We start from the raw sequence: 18,237 nt of genomic DNA, 5'->3' as shown, positions 1-18,237 counted from the left end.
GTGGCCAGCACACGCTTCTCTGTTATTCGTACTATTTAAACAACTGCAAGGTAGACCTCCACTGCCAGCACCCTTTGATGATGCATAACAGATTTGCCTCAGTTTCCCATTCGAATGTCATCAGCAATTATTCTGCCTGCTCTTATTTATACCTTAATGTTACTCCAGCTCTCTCCCATTTGAGGACAGCACTGCAGTGGTATCTTTGGCCAAATATCCCCATATACCACCATGCACCATCTCCCTGGGTTTCAACCCACAGAAAGACAATCTTCCCATACATCCGTTACTATTTCCTCCCTCAAACACATCTCTGCTTCTCCAAGTCCTTCCCATCCCCTCTGAATTTCCCATGAAGGACAGTCAAAGAGCTACTCCCATCTCAGCAAGCCAGCCCTGCATCCTGGGGTTCCCACCTCCTCCAGTACGGCTGAACCAGAGTCCCCCACTGCCCCCCAATATCAGGAACCCTAGGGGACATACAGGGCCTGCCCCCTGTGTTTCAAGGGACTTGCTTCTGCTGATCTTTCACTCCTTCTAATTCAGTTTTGCAGCTTGTTGAGGTACATCTGGTACCGTCTTTCTGAATCTTTGTGGGGGAAATAAGAAGAAAAAGGCCCAAACCTCAACCACGGCTTTCTGCTTCTGATTTAACACTGAAACCAGAGCAGTGGCACAGATGTAAAATTCATACTGAGGAGCAGCTCTCCATGTTACTCTGCTATTTCTTCCTCTCCAAAACGGCTCAGCTCTGAAGTTTGACACCCTGAGCTCCTTTTGGTTGGCAAACACAGGCACTGAATCCCACTGACGCCTCTTGTCTCACTATTATTTCTATAGTAGTTGACATGACAATTAGGGGAGCACAAACATTTTCAGACTCAGCTGATGGCAGATGTGCAGGGAGAAACCCTCCCAAACCCTTCCAAGGCAGAGTCTGCTTCTCCGGCACTGCAAGGCTTTACAAGATCCCTCGTCTTGCATACTTGAAGTTTCCAGGGTCAGTGACGTGTTGAAAACAAGGTCAGCTGCCATGTATGCCAGGGCTCTGCTACTTGCCTCCAGACATTTCCTACCCTTACCTCAACAGAAAATAGCCAAGGCAAGCTTTCAAATAGCCTCTTTGAATAAAATGCAGTGATCTTTCCTGCTTTCATCACTGCTCACTTTGTTCCTTGCCATGTGGCATAGAGAGCAGGCAGAAGGGTGAGCTGAGCACCTTGATGCTCACAGATCAAGAGGCATTGTCTGAGCACAGCGCAGCAGTCCCTGTTGCCACACGGGCTCATTGAGGATACATATGAGTGTCCAGCCAAGGCAAAAGATCCCACATAGCATCTGCCTACCCTCAGTATCCAGAAATCATTAAAAAGTTAAAGGCGGGGGGGGGGGGGGGAGGGGGCAGGGAAGAAAAGGAGCAATGTGGAATTTGCAAGTTCAAACCTCAAACCCAAATGCAATCAAGATGATTAGAAAGTCACTTGAAGGGAAGACGGAATGAAGAGAAAAAGGTGGAATTCATACTAAATCACATTTCCAAAGGCTGGGGCTTTCAGAAAGAGTAAGTTCTGTAAAGAGATGAACAGACACAGTGACACTCCTACAAAGGCTGTATTTCACATATATCCTTTGGAATATGTCATGGGTACTCAGGTAAATTTTGGTCTCCAGTACCCTTGCAGTATTGCTGTAGTAAACTTCATTGCTGGGCACTGTTTGCCAGCTATAGTGCCAATTAATAACTTTCCCTTTCACAGAAGTCACTCCAGAAATGTAACCCAACTGTTCTTGCAGTGCTGGAGCACAGAAGGGAAGACTAGATGCTGTTGGTTTCAGAAGCTGAGAAAGCAAGGGAGAGCGAGCACTGCTCAGGGCAAGCCCATAGGAGCCCCTACGCTGCCGGGCAGCGTCCCGCTCCATGCCTGTGTGATCGCATTACAGATAGTGCCAGTGCAACCGGCAGCGTAACTCGCCCACTTGTCCAGCCAACGACAAAAATACACCGGGAACAGAACGAACAGGATCAGCAGAAACAGGCTCCTGCAAGAGGAGTCGTACTGGGAACAGGAGGGGCTGCCGGGTGGCAAAGTGACCGAGATCCAAAGCCAGCAGCTGCCAAGCAATGAGTGCAGAGAGGCCACCTCGGCGGCACTGTGCAGGCAGAGGGGCGTGTGGGCAGCATTTGCCTGTCTGCTACATGGCAAGCTGCGGCCAAGCAGCACTGTGCTCAGGAAATCCCTGCCTTCTCTCTCCTATCCATTCCCTTCCATGTGTGGCGGGCAGGGTAGACACTTAAAAACATCACGTGGGTACGTGGTGGTTGTTGTGGGCTCTCGGGTCACAGCAGCAGTGCACCCGTGACCACTACATGGGGATTGTCTTTTCCAATTTTGGCAGAAGCCTTTGAGTCCGTCCATCAGGAAGCAGCACAGGCACAGCCAGCCCTGAACCCACAACGGCTCTGCAGCCCTACAGCCCATAGGAGCACTGCATCCTACGGAAGAGACCTGCAAGTCCTTCCCAGCATGAATGGTTGTATTTTGCTCCTTACAGACTCCCAGCAGGAGATCAGTGCTGAGTGAGCAACTCCCCTCACGTTTAAAATCTCCTGATGAGTAAGGTGCTCGCCTGCAGCTGCCAGTCAGTATATTGGGCTCCTCGTTATGTTTTCAATATGAAATAAAGGAATTGACTGAAATGTCAGGCAGCAGCCTATCCTGCCTTTTATAAAAGAGTAAGTTTAAAATCATAATAAGTAATAATAAAGCCCTGTCATCTCTGCAGTTCTCTCCATTGTGTATGACTGAACGAGATAAGAATTTACAGAAAGAAAAATCCAGCCAGAGACAACAAGGCCTCACCAACAGCCTTTGGCAATGCTTTTATCACAAAGGGACTTACCAATGCCCTTTGGCAACCCCATCTCACAAGGGCAGCTTGCAGAGAAACACCACCGCGTCCCTGGGGCCAGCGTAGATGGGGGCTTGGAGATTTTGCTGAGTCCCGCAAGTCTCTGCCTCTGTGAGCCAGCTCAGACCATGCTCCCAAAACACTCGTAGGGTAACTTCAGAGCAAGAGGAACTGCTAATGCCTGGGCACGATTAAACTGATGAAACTCCCAGGAATGGAGATTAGGCAGCACAACATTTACAAATAGCCATGCTAATTACCAACTACTGGGACAGTAAATCAAGTTCACCAGCTCCATACTTCAAAATTTGTACCAATATAGGCTTGGCAGAAACACTCTCTTTTTGCTTTTGTTTCAGTTTAATGAGATGAATGTCCATCCAAAAGGCCTCAGGGCCTGATCCTGCAATGTTGCTCAAAGGAGCACAAGGTGTTTTGCAGAGTTAGGGAACCAGTCTGTGGTTTAGACATTTATCTGTTCAGACCAAAGCTGTCCTTGATTAGCCCTGAAAGAGGAATTAAGGTATTGGAGGTGCTGGGAGCAGATCTGAGATACTATGAGCACTTCAAGGGCTACAGACTTAGCACATTAATCTAGAATTCAAAGCCCTAAATATCCCCAAATCATTTAAATTACCAGAATGTTTTGATCAAAAAATCAAAACAGATATTGGAGAAAATTTAACTTCTTTTACACCTCATTTCAAAGTCCTGGGTTTTTCAGACTGATAAAATTTGACTATTTGAAATTTTAGCTTTGTGCAGTACAGCAAAAAGCCATGCCAATTAAAAGATGAAAGGTTTTTGTCCTTTTTCTGAAGCTATCAGAATGGTAGCCTTCTAAGGAGAAGATGATCCGAAACAAAAATATCAAAACAGCAATGTGGCAAAGCATTACAGTTTCAGCAGAATGGCCTTTGGCTGTGGAAAGCACCAGAGCTCCTCCGGAGCAGCTCTGCTTTGGGAAGTTCGCTTTTTCAGAGAAGCTCAACTCCAGACCCAAGATCTGCAAGGGCAAGGATCTGACTAACAGATCAGCTTCCCTTTTGAACTGAATGTCAAAATTTTTTTACTCAAGGTAGATGTTGACAAGCATGAACCTCCAATTCACCATTCACCTGAAGAATAAAAGAGTGAAAATCGGGCTTGGAGGCAAAAGTTATTAATCAGTGTTTTCTGTAGCTGGCATCTTTCACAGGAATTCTTCCCTGGGTCTTCTGCCTTCAATGAGAAGATTCAGATTTGCTTTGGTTTAACTAACTATTTTATCAAGAAGACAACCAAGAAAGTCAGCAGAATAGGATCTCGTTGTCGGCAACAACAGATGCCTGCACAAAGCCAAGAGAAGCCTAACAATGGGTAAGATTTGGGCAGACATGACAATGGTGAAAATAATAGCTGAAAACAGAGGGGAAAATACTAGTTTAAAAATCTCTAAGGTTTCCAGCACTATGCATGAAGCTGAAAAGAACCCACCACTGCTTGCTACTGGAGTCATTTGAAAGTAGGAAAGCTGTCAGGACAAGAAAACATCTCTTTCATTGGAGTTACCTAGCAGTGATTGGGCACTAGCAAAGGGGGAAAGATTTTCTTCCCCAGCTGTATACATGTGCCATGATTTATGTTCTTCACAGCATTTTTATGAGCTTCTTTAGCACATCATCCTGTGTAATAACAGCATGGTAATTGTATTGGCTGCATGTCCTGGCACTTAATTATAATCCTGTCATTGTCATTTCCCAGCTTGTCTAACAGAATAACCTTGCCATGTGGCTGACATTCAATTACGAAAAAGGGGAGGGGGCGAAAGAAAGAAAAAATATACAAATATGATATCCATACAAAGGACACTCACTTGATGGCTTTGTGATAAAGTCCCTAAGTTACCACTCTGCACAACGGTGTCCACTTTCATCTGCAGGCTTCTCACAAAGGTTTTGCATATACAAGAAGGACCTCCTGCAATTCAAAGACTTGGTTTTCTTTAAGATGCCTCTTCCTTTCCTTCTGGAGCACCACAAGTTAAGCTCCAGTCTAGCTCTGGCAAACATTTGCTGTCCTTACGTGAACGGAGACTTCCCCCTTCGCTAAGTGCAGGTACAGCCCCAGCCCCCACCTTAAAATAACTGTCTGAAAATTGCTGGTGGGAGATTCAGAAGGAAAAGTATGGCTGGAGAATGAACTGACATCTCCAAGAAGTTTAAAATTCAGTCAGAAGGCAGTGATAAATTAGTCCTTAATCCGCTCCACTTTCTGTCTGAGATTTCTTTTCTGTCTATCCATTCGTGCTTCTGCTGACTACACAGCTGATGAGGCTGGCACCCTCCTCCAGTGCATCCTCACTCACCAGCTCCCACCCAAAATCCAACAGAGAAAATCTGACAAATCCTGTAACATCTCATCTACCACCTCCAGGATATTCAGTATGTTCCAAAACTCAAATCAGTCCTCAAGGCAGTGTAAATTAATCACAGCATCTGACATGCAGAACCAAATTTACTTTGGTTATCCTGTCTCTGCTTTCCAGCATGGATGTTTCAAGGCAGTTTGCTTGCCTTGAACACAAGCAAGTTACGTGTAATGGTGCACAGACTGTGCTGCTGCAACCACACACGAGTACTCTGAGCTCACACATGGACTCTTACAAGGTCTCAGTTCTTTCATGGTAACTCATTTGCACTTCCTATGTTACCTACACAAACTCAGGATGCCCTCTCAGGCACAGATGGACACATTTTTTCATATTATCAGAGCAGTTAGAGGTTTACGTGCACTATTAAATGATCATTATCCAATCCCAGAGTTGAGCATCATGAGAACTAAGGAGAAATTGCAGCTGCTTCACAGCTGTAGGAATTCCAGCCCCAGAGACCTTACTGAGTGCAAGATTGCTGTGTATTCGATGTCCTTTTCCACAGCGATTACTGAAGGAACTAGGATTCATAGACAAAAAAAAAAGCCCTTGACAAATAATAAACCTGGAAAATAATAAACTGCAGTGCTGTAAGACACTGGGATTCCTCACTGCTGAGCAGTTTCTTACACAGAAGCTTGCCCTAAGAAATTTCTGTAGCTTTTCAGGAGGAATTTCCTCTCCCCATACTTTTCCTATATGAGTAAGAGGTGCGTGCAACGATGCCTTTCTCCTCTTGCTCTCGTCTCCTCCCTGTGCCTGCCAGCTTTCAGCAGCACTGCGTCCCGGGGTCTGTCAGGCTCTTGGACACAGGCAGAGGAGTAAGCAGTGAGCACAGTATGGCACTGCAAATCACGGTTTGAAAATTTGTTGTGGCTGTGTTTATTCTTCCCTGACCTCTTTGGTTGACTAACTGTAAGCGCAAAATCAGCCCAGCGTACCCATCACATTCGTTGGCCACGTGGAGTTTCTACAGGTGGAAGTAGGAGCAAAGAAGTCGTCCTTTTTTCCTTCTGTCCAGGACTGATCACAGTTTTGTTGTGAATTTTGAAGCATTTGCTTCTCTCCCCAAGGAGCTGTAAGAAGTCATGCAGTCTGCAGAATAGATGGGCTGAGGGGACTGAGAAGGAAACTCCATGCAAGGAGGTTTAAGTTAATGGAGCGTGGCAGAGAGAAGAAAGGCTTGTTTTCTTTCCATCTAGAAAGTCTCACGAGGATAAAATCACTGAATCAAAGCTGGACTTACAAGAGACTCAAGGTGAAAGCGCTAGGATTCGGGGAAGACAGCTAATCCGCAGCTGGCTCTGCCCAAGGCAAAGCTGACATGGTCACACCTGAGAAGAAGGGATTAACACCTGGTTGTAGCTTGTGGAGTGTTAAAACAAGGTAGGAAAGAGTGGGATGCTTTGGGGCCCTGACCTACAGGAGACCCGTGGTAGCAGCTCCCACTTGTCTCTCCGGAAGCAGAGGGGCATGGGCAGGACCCCTCGCCAGCCCTGCGATCAGCTCCTCTCCAGGTGTGATTCCACACTCAGAAACTGCATCAGCAGCTACACCACAACAAAACAGACAGTGCTGGAGCAATGTGCCTTGTCCCAGGGACTAAGAGGGTGCAACTTGCGTTTAAATTGATTTATGAGCACGAACAATGAGGCCTGCGCCAGCTTAACCAAGGCAATTAAAAGCCTAATGTTAGTTTAATTGGTTTGAGGTTTACTACAAGCAAAGCTTAAATGCTGAGGTGCTTCTCCAGAAGAATGGCACACTGAGTTATTTGTCTGGTGTTTCTAATGTCCTTTGTCCCTGCCGAGCAGATTGCTACAGAAATCGACCTAGACAAGACACCTGTGTCCTTTGATGAGGACTCCTCCCAGGATAGTCAAGGTCTAACACTGAATTCAAGTTTTTCAAATGAGACCCATGTCCCCCACTTCACCTCTAATGTGACCCCAAGGGCCTTCCCTTTTTGCTGTTATATTAAAACTTCATATAGCCAGAAAGCAAAAAAAAAAACAAGTGTCAAAATCACATATAACTTGTCTTCTCCAGATACAAAGCCAGGAGATGGTTAAGATCTGAGTTCATTAATATCCCCTCTCCTAACGTACAGAGGCTCCAGTAAAAGCTTTTGATTTAGCCCATCTTACTCGGTAACTTGATTTTCTTGTTCTTAATCAATTATTTCTGTCCTGCAAACAACTTCCCTTTCCCCTAGTATAACATAAGTACCTTAATTGAATGGATGTGAACTGAGCCACATACCTGCTAGCAGGGGTGCGCACACCAAGCTGGGAGAAAGAGCATCTCTTGCTCTGCTGATCTCATGCTCATTTGCAGATTTGAACAGGAGCCAAGTCTTTCACAAACATGTCTTTATTGCTATTTCACAGAAATTGCTATGTAGTAATATACTAAATGAAATCACTAAACAGGCATTTCTCAAATACAAACTGTTCTTATCCTTAAAATACTTTCATCCATGTAGTTAATATACAGTCTACACGTGAGACCATCTCCCACCATGAAACACTCCTCTTTGCTAATTAGAAGCATTTTCCTAAACAAAACAATTATAGGATTCTGAGAAGTGTAGAAAGAAGTTCTTCAACTTGGTCAAGTAAAACCAAGGCTAAAGAAAATGTTATTAAAGCCCATTTTCATCTGATCTCTTTAAGAATTCCTGCATGACCACTGTCTGATGACTATTCCCCTTGTATACATTTCCATTTCATATGAGAGTCTCATCTGATTTAATCCTGCTTGGAAAGACAATGGTGCTGTGCTAGTGAGAACAGGGCTTTGCTTACATCCAGGCACGCTGAGATATGAAATAGCTCTTAAGGGGCCACTTCTTGAAACACTTCTAGAAGTCCTTAAAAATCTTCAGCTCTTGCAAGATCACCCATCCACGTTGTACAATCTCAAGCAGCTCAGAAAAAAAAAACTTGCTTTTTCCACATCCTATTTCATGTCCTGATCTATACCACCCCCATCTATTCAGAGATCTCGCGTGCAAACTTATCCTCTAAGTACTCCTTAAGCTGAGATACGTATTTAGCATGAGCCAACACATCTGCCTGTTCCATATATCTTCTAACAACCAGGAGCATTAATTAAAACACCCGTGACATCAACACACGCACTTTGCTGGACCAATTTGTGGGCACTGATACACGAAAGAGGAAAAAGAACTAAAGCAACCAAGGAGGAGGAGCAGCTAATCACACAGGTAAAGCAGCAGACTGTCGGTCCTCAGGCAGGCCAGGTGGGTGAGGATACAACAACTGACCACCTACAGATACTGCCAGGACAGAACAATCCACCTATCCATTATAAAGAAGTTTAAAAGTTCAGAAAGCTCTCCTTACTCTAAGCTTGTGTTGGGGATTTATTGTGTTCCTACCCCTTTGCTGCTGGAACTACTACTGCCTCGCATCACCCTTGTGTTTTCCTTCATCCTAGTTATTTAAGGGAACTTTTTCCACCTGATCCAGGCAAAAGCCTTTCGTTTAGCAGCTGGAGATCAAAGTTAATTTGCTCATACCAAAGGGCTTTGCACAAACACAATTAAAAATACATCCTCTTAGTTACAATCTCATTCTCAGAACTGCAAACAGGTGAGGCAGAAACAGGGCAAATATGCCCTACACCAGATACCTGTCCAATGCCTATCCAAGGTTGGGATCCTGCCTCCTGCCAAGGCCAGTACACTCAAAAAAAGCAGAGGAGACTTCTGTGGAAAAGAGTGATGGAGACCATCTCTTCAAAACAAACTGCATGAACCTTCAAATCACCTTTCCTTATCCCAGATTTGCATTCTCAGCTGTCCTGTTTCAGACCTGCTTTTCTGAAGATAACACCTTTTTATTTTGGAAAGCCTCGAGTTCTCTCAGCAACCCCAGCACTGACGGAAACATAGGTTTGCATGCCCTTGGACACAGCCCAGGTGTGCACTCAACAACAGCCTTACAGGAGTGCTGGCTTGTGGGGTAGCCTGTAATCACACAAATCTGACTTGAGATACTGAAGAAGTGCTATTGGAAAGGACTATATCCAGTATGATCACGTGGTATGGTATTCTGCTTGCTAGAATTACTCACAAAGCTAACCATGTCCTTTTTTAGGATTATTTTTTAAAATTAAATTGTCTATTATTTTAGTTTTCATCTTGTTTTGCCTGCTGTTATGCCATCTGAGAGCAATTTTACAAGGAAACCTCTGCACTGGAGAGCAGAGAAAAATCTTATTGGAATTTTTTATGCCACAGAATCGTGAAGATCTCCATAACGTACCTCCCTTTGGTAATGATCCGTATAGCTGAGAGGCAAATTCCAGGCTTGAGTTCAAGCACAGAAAGTTTAACACTTCTGTATTAACCTTTAGCCCAGCTCTTACTGTGCTGCACTTCTCAACTCACACAGTTTTCCACAGAAAGTCACAATTCCCCTGGAGCAAGAAGGAGGCAAAAGCCAACAAACCTGAGTCCTGCTTCCTTTCAGGCAAAGCCTGCGACCCTTCCCACTTAGTTCAAAGGCAGTTTTAGCACCATCTTGAGATTTCCAACCAAGATTTCACCGATTTCTTCATCCTTCATGGTTGGGAATGACTGCACAGTATTTTTTTTTTTTTTTTCCTGGAGTAACCAATGCAACACTTTCCACTTTATCTTTAAAAAGGGACCTTGAGTTCTTTAATTTTTAAACCTACTTACCAATTTTTTTCCAAATGCTTCATCTAGCAGCCAAGTGAAGCACTCAGCACAGATTTTACTTAAAACTTGTCTGCTGAAAAAGAAAAAATTTATGTGGCCAACTTGACATCTAATGTTTAAAGAGCTGCTTCAGCAGCATAAGAACCAGAGCAGGAGCTATAGACTGGGAGATGGGAATAGAAAGAAAACACACTGGTGTCATACTATGTCCCTAAATTGGTGACACTCCTCCAAGAGAGCCTTCGTCAACCCAGCTTTTGCCAAAGCACACAGTGAAATCCCCCTCGGACAGTTCTAAGAAAGGAGAGAATCACTGTCCATCAGTGCAGACCTGGCTCTCATGAACTGTTAGAGCCTTTTCCGAGACCTTTTCAGCCTAGCTTCCCAAGGAAACTGGATCTATGTAGCTGTGCTCCCCATGTTGGTCTTCCCAGCCCAATTTTCCAAAGATTTTTTCTAAATGGTTGGCTAAACTTTAACTAAGTTTGACAAAGGAGTAGATGTTTTGTGGGTATTTAATTGTCTCTTCAGTCTCCTGAAAATAACAAGCAGGACTGAGGAGACCCAAACTAGCACCCATCAGAAAAGGCTTTAACACCTTGTTGTCCTTTTTGTTTCAGCAGTTGACCAGCTAAATCTCGCTCAGAAACCTCTTGGTTTGCTCATAGCTATGGGATTGTCGTAGTTCAGCCCCGATTGGGACCAGACTACACAGTCTCTCTCTCACTCCCCCCACCCTCCGAGAGAATTGGGGGAGACGATATAAGACAAACGGCTCGAGGTTTGAGATAAAGATGGGGAGAAATCTTTACAAGTTACTGTAATGGGCAAAACAAACTCGACTTGGGGAAAACTATTCATTTATTTCTAAAACTAGCAGGAGAATGAGAAAGAGAACAAGATAAGCCCAGGAAGAGGGAGGTGTGGTGGGGGGAGGTTAACATCATCTCTACTACCTTCCCCCGCCGAGCAGCACAGAGGGGAAGAGGGAATGGGGGTTATGGTCAGTCCATCACACGTTGTTTTATGCTGCTGCATTATCGTTGGGGGAAGAACTCCTCACGTTCCTCCTCTGCTCCAGCGTGGGGTCCCTCCCACGGGCCACAGTCCCTCGTGAAACTGCTCCGGCGTGGGTCATCTCTTCCACGGGTGCAGTCCCTCCAGAATGGCTGCCCCAGCGGGCCCTCCGTGGGCCACAGCCTCCTTCAGGCATCCACCTGCCCCAGTGTGAGGTCCTCCACGGGCTGCAGGGGGATCTCTGCTGCTCCGTGGGCCTCCCCGGGCTGCAGGGGCGTCTCTGCTCCTCCGTGGGCCTCCCCGGGCTGCAGGGGGACAACCTGCTCCACCATGGTCGTCACCACAGGCTGCAGGGGAATCTTGGCCAGGAGCCACATTACTCCTCCCCCTCCTTCTTCACTGACCTTGGCGTCTGCAGCCGTTCCTCTCACAAGAAAAGTTCTTCACAACAGGCTGGCAGACGCCTCTCAGGATCTTTTTACATCTCGTTCACATCTCATCTCCTCTCCACTTCTTGCAGCTGGGCCAGGCCAAGTCGGGCCCAGTCGGCCACCTGGCGGGAGGCCAGAGGGTGAGGGGTGCAACGCCCACCAGGCTCACGCCTCCACCTCTGCGCCTCTGCCCCCACTCAGCTTCTTCACATCTTCTCTTCTTTTTTTTTTCCCCCGTTTTCCCCTACTTAAATACGTTATCGCAGAGACGTTAGCACAGAACATTCTGCTACCAATCAGCTTGGCCTTGGCCAGCAGCTGGTCTGCCCTAGGCCCAGCCGAGTCCACTGAACAAAGGGGAGCAACTTCTAGCAGTTTCCTACAGAAGCTGCCACATTAGGCCCCCCCTCCCTAAACAAAACCAGAACAGGGATGAAGACAGCAACAGCAGTGTCAGAATGATGTGACTGTGAGGGACACTGAGTGGGGCCAGAATGCTGTGGAGACTCACAGAAAAGCCAGGCTTGACAGGCCTCAGTGTTTCTATTGTCCTGTGATACAGCTCCTCTTTAATAAATCAAAGGTTTTATATAGACACATTATCTCAAGGACCTGTGAAACAGCAGATACCACAGGGCTCAAGAAGAGGAATTACAAGCATTGCCTATGCCTAATGTACTTGCTTATCTGCACTTGTTTTCTTCCTTCTGGGCCTTAAAAAAAATAAGAACTTTTAAAATGCAGTAGTGTCCTTTGCATCAGCTTCAGGAGAAGAGTCATCAGTTGAACAGCACTGAAATTAACGTTTACAAGTGTTCTCTTCATTAAAGGGCAGGAGGGATATAAGGCAAGGGGGGACGTATCAGGTAGACTTCAATTTGCAGGACTGACAGTCTGGCCATCAAATTCCCCTACAAAAATCAGCATGCAGATATACATTAGGTACCGAGTTGTTTCATTTCTTAGTCCTTAAGGATTGTCCGCTAGCATGCTGTAACAGCTAATAGGTTGCAAGCATGCTCTGGCTATTTGCTAAACATGGTGTACAAGAGAAATGGAGCACTGGTTAAGGGGACGTTCAGCACATGGGAGCTGTGTTTGTGTCATTGAACATGGCCGAGCAGTTCATGCCACTTTCACATGCCTCGGTTTCCCTACTGGTAACTAGGAGTTATTAACAAGATCTCCTCAGGTTAGCATCATACCTTGAGGAATGTTGGAAGAAATCTGCTCCAGTTCCTCACAAAAATTAGGTCCTGACCAAAGTTTCCCAAGAAACAGGTCTTTTCATTCCCCCACATTCGCATACACCATCAGCAAGTATTTCTGTGCTCCCCAGCTCCTGATGGAACTTCCATCACTGGGGACAGCAAAGCCAGAGTACAGACCTCTTCCCTTTTCCTCCAGACCAGGAGTGCTTGGACTGGCACTTCTGCTTGTGCCTGGGCACTTGCACTGTGGGAGCCACATACGCTTTCATGGATAATCTGTTTTCCAGAGGGGAAAAAAAACAGAAGCTCACCCTTTAAGATAAAATTTTCAGTTCTTGAATCCCACTGTGGTACCTCACAGGAGCGAGGTACCATCCATGCCCGTTGCCGCACTGCTCCACTCAAGAGGACAGCCGTTCCCACGGCGCGGCGCAGCCCGTTTGCCATGCTAACATCACAGCACCTCAGGAGAGTCCCTGCACTAGGCCAGCCGCTGGTGGACACCAGCTCCTTGTGAACATTGATCTGCAGGAGAAAAGGAGGACATGGCATGTCTGAACTAAAGCTCCTAAAAGACACAGAGCTGATGAACAGCTTCAGAGCTGGGATGGCTCTAAGCCATTCCCTCATCCTTCCTCATGCTTCAGTTTTCAACTAAATCCCAGCAGCCTGTTGTTTTAGTGCACCCAGTTCTCACTCATAAAAAAATGCTTTATGAACATTTTTAATAATCAATACCATTTTCTGTTTCTTTCAAAAAGACTTGACCAGCATTACAACGAGAAATTGAGGTCAGTTCACTGTCTATAAGAGAAAGGCATCCTCTTCAATAAATACCAGTGTACAGCGACTGCTCTGGCAGCCTCTGTTGAACCACATGGAATTTACAGCATATCTTTAATTTGCAGGTTTGTCCATTTTCCCGTAAGGCTTTTTAAATATGTGTCTAATATTTATATCTGCATATACGGTACTTTCCTGGAAGCAATTAAGCAATTTCTAATGAGATAACAATAAAATGCACTTACTTTATTTGGTGTACTAACCATTTCATTTTGAACAATTCAGTATATATTGTAATTTCGGTTTATAAACACTGCTGCCTGCCTAGGAGCTTCACAAAAGGTTTGTTCATGAGTTATAACATGTTATCAGCAGGTATAAAGAGGGAATTCTGAAAATGCTCCCTGTGTGAGGCAAAGAGAAGGAACAAGGTCAAGATGCTGTTGCAGGGCTTCTCCTGGAAAAATTATGTTGTTTTATAAAAGTCATAATCCATGCTGTGAACTTCTATCAGCACAGCTCTTCGGATACACCAGCTCTTGATTAAAAATAAAATGCCCCTTGCCATGAATTCAATACTGCGTGCACACACATTTGTGCACATCAGCATTAGAGCAGCTCTGGCTACTTTGGGGGCAGAGGTGGAAAATCTCACTCTGCAAATATTTTTGTTGATAATGAGTTCTCTAAGGAAGAGAGCAGCATGAAGCCATGTGACTCACCAGGACACTGCATGAAACCAAGACACAAATGGTGCCTATTGCCTGTGATCAATCCCTTGAGGAAACTTCTGAGAAGTAGGAAAATGAAAAGTCATTCAGATGCACTGGTTTTAATCACTGCGCTTCTCATCTTATGGCAGAGAAACAGATAAGAAACTATAAACTGATCGTGTTCTACACAAATTATGCTAAAATCCTACATGATTTTACAGAATACAGTAATATAGTTATGGGGAGTGATTCTGAAAAATTGGTTACCATGGCAGATGAAAGGATATCGCCACATGGGTTTCCTGAGCAAGGACTTCGCCAGGAGACCGTTACTAAAGAAACCTCTCTTCTGGGGACGGATTTCCAGAGTTACAAACCATACCTTGCTCCCATTGCCACTGCAGGGAGCCTGGATGACATGGGCACAGGCTTTACAGGAGCACAGAACCCAATAGCCGATGCTTGTAAACAGAATTCCTACCTTTTTTTTTTTTAATCCATACAACATCGTATCACAATGAGTCATTGTTTCTTCAAGAAAGCCCAGGTCAGGCTCCCAAAGTACAAAATCTCATGATCACAGGACACTTCCAAGTCAAAGCCTTAGGCTTTTTCTGCCTGCTCTTATCTCCAGCCCATTCACTTCTCCTCTGGATTCCGGTTGGTCACCAGGAATTTTGCAATACTTTCCCTCTTCCACTACCACCTGCGCCTCTCTTCCTGCTCTGGGACAAGAAGCCAAACCTCTTGACACAGCCAGCCCCTAGTGAATGTCCTTGTTTCTTTGAGGGGCAAGATGCTGTAGCCAACTGGCATTACAGAAGTGCAATGAAGAATGCAGCCTCCTCTCTTGAAAGGGAAGCTATTTAGGACAGTGGGCTTTCATGAATCCAGAGGAAGGAAAAAACCAAGAAGGAAGAGGTGATCCAGGAGGGCACCACAAGGCAAGAGCAAGACAGAAGGAAATGTCTTCTGATAGTGGCCCAGAAGTGGAAGAAAAGCACTGGGGAGGAAGAATGTTGCCAACAAAGCCAAAGGCAGAGGCGTATTCCTCATGTAAAAGGCAACTTACAGGGCCGGAAGCAAACATTACTGGAGAAGCTAATCCAAGAACCAGATTTATTTATGCCCTTTGGAGTTTTCCTGCTATGACCGCTATGACTGCATCAGGGAGGCATCCAAGCCACGTCACGTTTGCACAATTTACCCCAGTCACACCCCACCAGCAAACATGCCACTCAGCCTGCAATCTGCTCTAAAACCTACCTGAGGACAATCCTGCCCTTTCCAGTTTCTGACTCACTCTTTGTATGGTAACCACATTACACAAGTACATGTGAAAACCCAGTAACAGCCACTGCAGTAAGTGCTGACGCGAGATAAGGGCTTTGTTCATTTTTTATGAGGATGTCTGCCCAGGAGTGCTTATTCTAAATAAAGCACCCTTAGGAGCAAGGCTCCAGAAGCATATGGTCACTGTAAAGCATTAGATGTTTTTTTGCTGAAACATGTGTATAATGGTCACCTTCCTCTCTCCCGGAAGCCAGCTTAGCCCAGTTACTCCTGCCCTGAAAGAAATACTTATTTTAAAACGTATGGCAAGGGAGAAGATTTCTGCAGGCAACCTGCAGTTAAGTACCAGAATCCCACAACACGTCAGTAGGAGATCAGCTTATGATGCCTCTGTGCCATCTCTGAATTTGCCTTTGTGCGATATAAAAAACAGACTTTTTCCTCACTACATCTTGGCTTTGTTACTTTTAAAAAGCAGAGCTTACCGACAGTATGGGAAAGGGAATAGACCCAATATTTTCTGTAATCCAGGCTTCCAAAGAACAATTTTTAAAATGACTTTTTTTTCCCATGGATTTCAGGTGCATAGTAAGACATTTTGCAGATGACTATTTTTCAAAGTTACCAGGGGAAGAAAAAAAAACAAACAAAACCAACCCAACAACAAATAATCATTTGAGTAGAAACCCCACCCCTCAAATATGATAAATAATAGTAACTGTGTTTGCTACCCAGATCTCCAAAGGAAATTAGAAACGGACAGAAAGAGGAAGGGTGAAAATGATGACATGGACATTTCAGGCACAGCAGAGACAAATGTTTAAAGAAGATTAGCCACAGAATATACAAAGATAGAAGGAAGAAAAACTAAGACATTATGATGTTCCCTTTTTCATCTACCCTTGCAGAAACGCTGTAGGATGTTCAGAAAATGGGACATCCTCCATTTGGTCACTCCAAGGGAGGTATGACAGGATTCAGCTCTTGGAGCCACGTGATTACAAACGCTACTGCTGCCAACACTAATTTTCCAGTGCTTGCAACTGCACAACTGCAAAGAAACCTTCAAAAGGCATTTCTTTTTTTTTTTTCCAGAATACTATGTCTGCCTCATTGCAAGTCCACAAAGAATTAGAGAAAACCTGTTCTGTGCCAACAGCTATATATAAATGATGTACGAGTATTTATATATGTGTGGTCAGATTCGTCTGGAGCCAGCAAGCATTCATCCTGCCCACAGAGCTTTGAGATCCTTCCAAGCGATAAGTATTAATAAAGCAAGGTATAGTAGCATTATCATTATTTTCCACTTTATTCCTCTAATTTAATTTCATGCTTCACTTTTGTTTTGTTGGCATTTTGTGTGCTGGAACATTTGTAATCATTCATTATTCTGGTTGATAGAGAACGCATAACGTTTTAGGAGTGATATGACATTTACATTCACTTATGAGTTATTAGATGTCTTCTTATAAGTGATGAAAAATGCCAGATCTTGACATCTTGTATTTTGCATATCAACTAAGTTTCCTTTGTAGCTTCCTCTCAGTTATTCACTATCAGTTCTTTTACCCTGGGATAGAAGAAATCACATCAAATTCCTAACATATACAGAAATAATAATTACAGCATCCACCCAATAACTTACATGCTGCGTGTGCAACACAGGTGTAACACATGATTCTGCATCTTGGTTCATGTGACCATTGTCTTTAAAGTCAAAGAACTTACTCCTGTGAGAAAGTACTACTCGCAGTTTCAGAAGAAGGTCTTGAATGCATTGTAAAGTAAAATTATAGTAGGATTTATCTATCAGTTGTAAGCTGGAGCCAACAGAGTAAGGAAACAGGTAGATTTGTCACTTAATAAAATATTACTGTCATTAACAACCCTGAAAGTGGTTATTAGAAACCTTAGGCACCCACTACTTGTCTGCAGCCTGCTGCTCACAGCACCTCCACATCCAGGGACAGCCAGTAACCCAGCCCACCCTGATACCTTGCAGTGTGTTCTCCAGTAAAGGTTTAACCCTAACACAAATCCATGTCTGGTGCTGCATGTGTGCTTTGTGGGGACATCAGTCATTAAGGTACTGCCCCCGTTCCTACAAGATCCAGTGATGAGGATTAGAGATCCCTACAGATATTTGCATGCCAACCTCTCATCTCAAAGTCTGGGAAAACCAGAGCATTTCTAGGTGGCATCTTTTATCCCCTCCAAGAAACTTACTTCTGAGAGAAGTGAGATTTCTGGTTGGGTCCCATGTCCTTTCAATTGTGTTAAAAGCCACACTGGAAAAAAATTTTCCTATGACCTGTCTATATCATGTCTGCCTTCTCCAATGGGTTAAACTGCATAAAATTTTCATCAGAAGCATTTAAACACATAGCGGCAGGGAGTAAAACTGCACATGAATGCAACACACTGTTCCCTTTATCTCCATCTCTGTCCCTGAATGGGGCATGGAGGAAGCAGCAGCGTTTCAAGTCTCTCTGTGTATTGCCATTGACTGAGCGAGACTGATCAACCAGCTCCATCCACATCCTCGCTCCAGAGCGCCAGAAGACAAGCGACACAGACACAAGTCATTTTTCCATGTCAAGCAATTTTCTACAACCTGCTCAACTGCTACATGTCTTTGATTTAAGTCCCTGCTCCTCCTAAAAGGAGCATCAGAGCATCCTTTCTCATGGCTGTGGAATGCTGGAAGCAGTTTCATGTTGCATTCATCATAGATAAAAACATGACAAACAGC

The sequence above is a fragment of the Chlamydotis macqueenii genome, chromosome 16 (genome assembly GCF_036417535.1).
Source record: "Chlamydotis macqueenii isolate bChlMac1 chromosome 16, bChlMac1.mat, whole genome shotgun sequence".
Classification (NCBI taxonomy): Eukaryota; Metazoa; Chordata; class Aves; order Otidiformes; family Otididae; genus Chlamydotis; species Chlamydotis macqueenii.
The sequence above is the reverse complement of the archived record's forward strand: the minus strand, read 5'-3'. Positions refer to the sequence as shown.